Here is a 6085-nt window from a genome sequence, read left to right on the forward strand (position 1 = left end):
AGGAAACAGGGTAACGGCCCAAGACCCAGAGGCATCTGGCAGGAGTGAAAGCCTGCGCCCTTACGGACCACCAGCGGGTTATTCCAGGTGGCGTGGTTTTCCTTGATAACAGTGATGCGTCAATCGACATTCGTGGATAGCAGCTAGAGATGGCTGTCCTCACTGTTGGTTTGACAACTGAGTTTGATAGGTTTTTCCACCTTTTGATAAAAGATTGCATTATCGGAGCCAAGGTAGGTCCACGGGAAGTTATGACGTGCTTATGCGACTAAGGTCGTTAGGCTTCTCGTCGGCTTCGGATGTGTTTGAGGCTCAACATTTGACTTGACCGTTGGGATTGGACGTGTTCAGTCTTCTCTACTAATACTAAAGAAATTCCCATTAAAATTCTCATATAAGCTCTCCGCTCGCACCCATTCCGAAAACAGTCCTCTTTGCGAATGAAAACAAGTTCCCTAAAGCATCGAGTATTTTGAATTTATTCTCGAGAAAGAGAGTTCAAGGCCTTGTTGAATTCGATTGATTGATCAGTTGCTGTATCTGTAGTAAATAGTACATACCCACTTGCTGAACCGCACTGATTGAGTTCGCATTCAGGGCCAAGCCTCTCCAGTTGCGGTTTTTTCAGTTTTCTATTGAGATTTGTCGAATAAGAGGAAAAAATGTCTCTGGAACCAGATTCTACTCCCAGCAGGGTCCCTCCCCCATTGGTTTCCAGCACTTCTCCCTATCCTCCTCCCAGAAATTCGTTTTGTCAGAGAAGGCACGAGGCATTTTCCGACGATATGTTCAGGAGTGCCACGGATTTACAGGTTTCTAGCGCAGAAAGTAGTGGATCGCAAGGTCGTTGGGATTCACTGAAAGCAGAGGAGGCAGCTAATAGAAGGTTTCAAGCTACGGCATGGATAAAGAGCATGGTTGGTTCTTTAGATATACCATGCGAGCCATCTGAGGAGGAGTTTCGTCTTTGCTTGAGAAATGGGATCATATTATGTAATCTTATCAACAAGGTTCAGCCAGGCGCAGTGTCTAAGGTCGTTGCAAATCATGTTTCATCACTTCCTCCTGAAGGACGCCCTTTATCTGCTTATCAATATTTTGAGAATGTTAGGAATTTTCTTGTAGCTGCTGAAGAGATGAAGTTACCTACTTTTGAAGCTACTCATTTAGAGCAGGAAAGCTTGCGGCCGGGTTCTACGACAAAGATTGTTGACTGTATATTGGGGCTGAAATCTTATTATGAATGGAAACAGTGTGGAGGAAATGGCTCTTGGAAATATGCAGGCCCTTTGAGGTCCCCCATGATTCCACGAAGCACAGGAAATTTCCTTCAACGCTCAACTCCTTGTGTGCCTGTAAGGGACACTGAAACTCTGCCAGACCTATCAGTTATAAACATAGATGACGGAGAAAAACGACTCGGTGACATCTTTCAATCTAAAGACACAATGGGAGCTTGGTTAAAGCGGTTAAAGCTTGATCAGAACTTTGTTGAAGCCATACAAACTGCTGCACCGGGCTCGATGCAAGCATTCATGAATCTTATCATTGTAATTTTTGAAGAAAATAAACAAGACAAATTTTCCTTGATTCAGAAAAGCCAGGATCAAGACAATCAGCTCCTTTTGGATTCTCCAGACCAGAAAAATGGTGACTGTTCACCTTTTCAAAGTCAGGATCCAAAACCTTTGCATATAAGTCAGGAACATCAGATGCGTTTGGAAGCACAAAGAAAAGAAGTCAAGGACATAAGAGACTTATTACTTAGAGCACGGGAAGATGTACAAAGGTTTCAGGCAGAGTGGCGAAAGCATTTTGAATTGCTTGATAACCAGGTCGCAGGAATTTTTAATGCTGCTAGTGGATATCACAGAGTTCTGGAAGAAAACAAGATCCTTTATAATAGCCTTCAAGAACTCAAAGGAAGCATAAGGGTATACTGCAGAATCCGACCCCATTTTGGAGGTCAATCTGAAGCTCACAGTGCAGTGGAATTGATTGGAGAGGATGGATCCCTCCTGGTCAATACATCCAAAATGGGCAAAGATGTACAGAGGATATTCAATTTTAATAAGGTTTTTGGGCCATCTTCTACACAAGAAGAGATTTACATGGATACACAGCCATTGATCCGATCTGTAATGGATGGTTACAATGTCTGCATTTTTGCATATGGTCAAACAGGATCTGGGAAAACCCACACCATGAGCGGTCCAACAGGTGCTTCTGAAAAAGAGATGGGAGTCAACTATAGAGCACTCAGTGACCTCTTCGAGTTGTCTCAAAAGAGGAAAGATTTAATGGTGTATGAAGTCTCCGTCCAAATGATAGAGGTATACAACGAACAAGTGAGGGATCTTCTCGGAGCACTGACCTCAACCAAGAAATTAGATATTCGAAATAATGGTCATAAGGGATTTAATGTACCGGATGCTATACTTATGCCTGTTAAAGCAACTTCTGATGTTTTGGATTTGATGAATTTGGGCAAAAAGAATCGCACTGTTAGCTATACTGCACTAAATGACCGCAGCAGTCGTTCTCACAGTGTGTTGACTGTACATGTGCAAGGTACAGATCGTGTTTCTGGGTGTAACCTTCATAGCTGCCTTAATTTGGTAGATCTTGCTGGAAGTGAGAGGGAAGATAAATCTGAAGTAACTGGAGATCGTTTGAAGGAGGCACAATACATAAACAAGTCCCTTGCATCTCTAGGAGACGTAATTGCAGCATTGGCACAGAGGAATTCGCATGTGCCATATCGAAATAGCAAATTGACTCAATTGCTTCAGGATTCATTAGGGGGCAAGGCAAAGACTCTGATGTTTGTTCACATAAGTCCTGAACCGGATTCATATGGAGAGACAATAAGCACCCTTAAATTCGCTGAACGGGTGTCCTCTGTTGAACTTGGTGCTGCACGTTTGAATAAAGAAAGTGGAGAAGTTCGTGAGCTTAGAGAGCAGGTAGACAGTTTGAAGAAGGCGTTGGCGAGGAAAGAAGCAGAAGTAGCACAGTTACAGAATGCGAGAGAATCTCCACTTATTGACAAACACAAACTCCAAATGCCAGTGCGAAATCGTAGATGGAGCCTTGAAGCGCCTGGAATAAGCAAATTTGAGTTACAAGATGGTATTTATAATTTTGGGGTGGGTACCCAAGATGACAAGTTGGTAGATTCAGCGGAGAGATCCAAGCTTAATAAGACGCCGATATGCAAACAAAATGGCAACCGTCGGAGCAGTCTGGGAAATGACCGTACAGACGGTGAAATAAATACAGTAACTGATACTGTGGCTCCATTCGCATCGAAAAAGACTTCTCAAATTAAAAAGTCACTACAGTCCTTCGGAAAACTAATCAATGGTGAAAAAAGATCTACAATTCAAGTTGAATTATCACCCCCTGTCTGTAGCGGTGGGCGAAGATTATCTATTGGTGGACAGAGCCAACCCTTCTCAAACAGGCAGCAGCCACTTACAGTGGTCGACAATTCAGAAAGTGGTCGCCCTAGGCGAAATTCACTTGAGGGAAAAGCACCCGTGGGATCGAAGATAACAGCTTCTCCAAACGAGCATGCAGGGCGAACTTGCAAGACACCACCTGATCAGCAGGCGATGAAGGTGGGAAAACCTGAGGTAATAACCTTCAAAAAGAGATAAACTCTGCACCAGGGTTGGAATTTGACGGTCATTTTGATAAACTCTACAGTGTGTTGGAATTTGACGGTCATGTGACTTTATTTTATATAAATGGTTCGCTGAAATGAAAATTTGTGTAGACCATCAACCAGACCTGCTGAAAGATATTATTCATGTCTCGTGCTCTTGAGAGCTGGGTTATTATTAACTATTTTAGTTTTATTTTTTTGATTGGAATTAAGTATAATATCTTTTAAAGAAATTGTAGATTTGTGTGGATTGAATTATTTTTTTTTAATATTATGTATAAATTAATTGAGTATGTTTTAAATTTTTTCTAATCTTAAATCATTAAAATTAGATAAGTAATTTTTTTTTTTTAAATTGGTGTTTGATTTATGATGTTTTAGTTAAAAATATACTTGAAATATATTTAGTAAATTTCTTTCTATAATATTTTAATATTTTTTCTATTTTTTTTTTAATATATAGGGGAAAATGATTATAATTTAGTTTTGGAACTCACATTAATGCAAAATGACTCATCATTTCTCCTTTGGTTGAGATAATTTCTCACCAGACACACACCAATATAGGAGTTACCTAAACTAACTCCTATCTTAGAGGAACAACCCAAGAGTTAGGCACAAATTCCTAACTTGGAATATTTAATTAATTTATTTATTTTTGGATTTATTATTGTTTTTTGAGAGAGGCTAACACCATGCCCACGATTAGCAGTTGTTGGATCCCTGCCCTTTCCTCTTTCCTTTTTCGTTCTGCTTGGTTTTCCTTTCTAGCTTTATTCCCTCTTTTCGATTATTTGAATTCACCTCATTTCTCTTTTCTATTTGAATTATTGTTTTTCCTTTCTTACTTGCTACTCATTACCTTTTTTTTATTCATATTATTCATATTTTTATTTTTCATAAAAGAATAATAAAATTTCCCTTATTTTTATTTATTAGGCTCTTAATTAATTTACTTCTTTAATAATTTTAATAATTTTGGTTATAGATGATAAATAAATAAATATGTCTGAAAAAATCATAAGTATATATAATTTACATACATTTTTTCTTAAAATTAGTTGATACAAATTATAGGTGCAGTAAATTCTAGTTGTAGTCCACTCAATTATAGTTGTTTCCTTTGGTTAAAAGTAGTCGTTTCTAGTCATTGGAATGAGAAGTCCCTCTATTTAACTTCTTGTCATAATATGGTTCTTCCACACTTGCTGGTTCAAAAGGACCTATGAAATATATGTGATTTTGCCGAAAACATGTCTTAAAAAGAAAATTGTCAACAATTCCAATTTATAAATACAATTCTTTTATAAAATTTGTAAGAAGTGTGTATATATTTAACTAAACACAATTCTTTTTATAAAATTTGTAAGAGTGTGTATATATTTAACTATTAGTGTTGTTTATGTTTTACTTTATCCATCACCAAAAATGTGTGTTACTTAAACACATACTTGTAATACATTAAGTGGGTTAAGCATTCACTTATGAAAAATGATGTGATTATTGCCCAAAATATGTCTTAAAAAGAAAATTGTCAACAATTCCAATTTATAAATACAATTCTTTTATAAAATTTGTAAGAAGTGTGTATATATTTAACTATTAGTGTTGTTTATGTTTTACTCTATCTATCACCAAGAAGGTGTGTTACTTAAACACACACTTGTAATACATTAAGTGGGTTAAGCATTCAAGTAAAAACCAAAATATAATTTATTAATTGTACAATTTGATCATCTCAATGAAACGAGTTTAAAATATCACTAGAAACCATTTATTTTTTATTAAAAATAATAAATGTAGAAATAATGTTGAAGAACTCAATTTAAACATAATAATAATGTAGATATCTTACCTTGGAAAGGTTTCTTGACAAAAAGGTACAATTTTCTGAACAAGTAGAGGGATGAGATTTTTTTACTTCCTCTGAAGAGCAACAACAGGATTGAAACCCTGTAGAACCCTGAGCTCAACTCAGCAAGCTAGCCTGCAACACCAACCATTACAAGACAGATCTGCAATGGTGCTCTCACCTGATTCGCTCCATGCACAGCTCCGGGGGGGAGTTCGACCCCCCCTTCTTTTACGCCCTTTCATTTTCGGCAGCATCCCTATGGAAACCCCCAACTTCCCTACCAGCTCTAGATCTGAGGGAATCAGCCACGAATCGGAGCCAAAAGGAACTACATCAGCGGGGCACAATCCCAATCGACACAATGAGCAAGAATCGTCCCCATGCAAGCCCATCTCAAAGGAAATACCAAGACTAATCATTGAAGATCCATGGATAGACGAATATAGAGACCACATGAGCAAACACGCCCTGATCTACAGATTCATGGGGGTTCAACTGAACAAAAAAGCTCCATGCTGGTGGGTAAACCAGAAATGGAAACCCAAAGGGGATTTCGAGCT

At 38.2% G+C, this 6085-nt stretch overlaps 1 pseudogene; it reads left to right on the forward strand.

Moving 5' to 3' along the window:
• The first annotated feature begins 662 nt into the window (after window positions 1-662).
• LOC149171182 (kinesin-like protein KIN-14Q pseudogene) lies at window positions 663-3662 on the forward strand (annotated as a pseudogene).
• Window positions 3663-6085: the final 2423 nt, after the last annotated feature.

This window comes from Pinus tabuliformis, chromosome 4_2 (genome assembly GCF_031772625.1).
Source record: "Pinus tabuliformis cultivar Carrire ecotype Pingquan chromosome 4_2, CPIR1, whole genome shotgun sequence".
NCBI lineage: Eukaryota > Viridiplantae > Streptophyta > Pinopsida > Pinales > Pinaceae > Pinus > Pinus tabuliformis.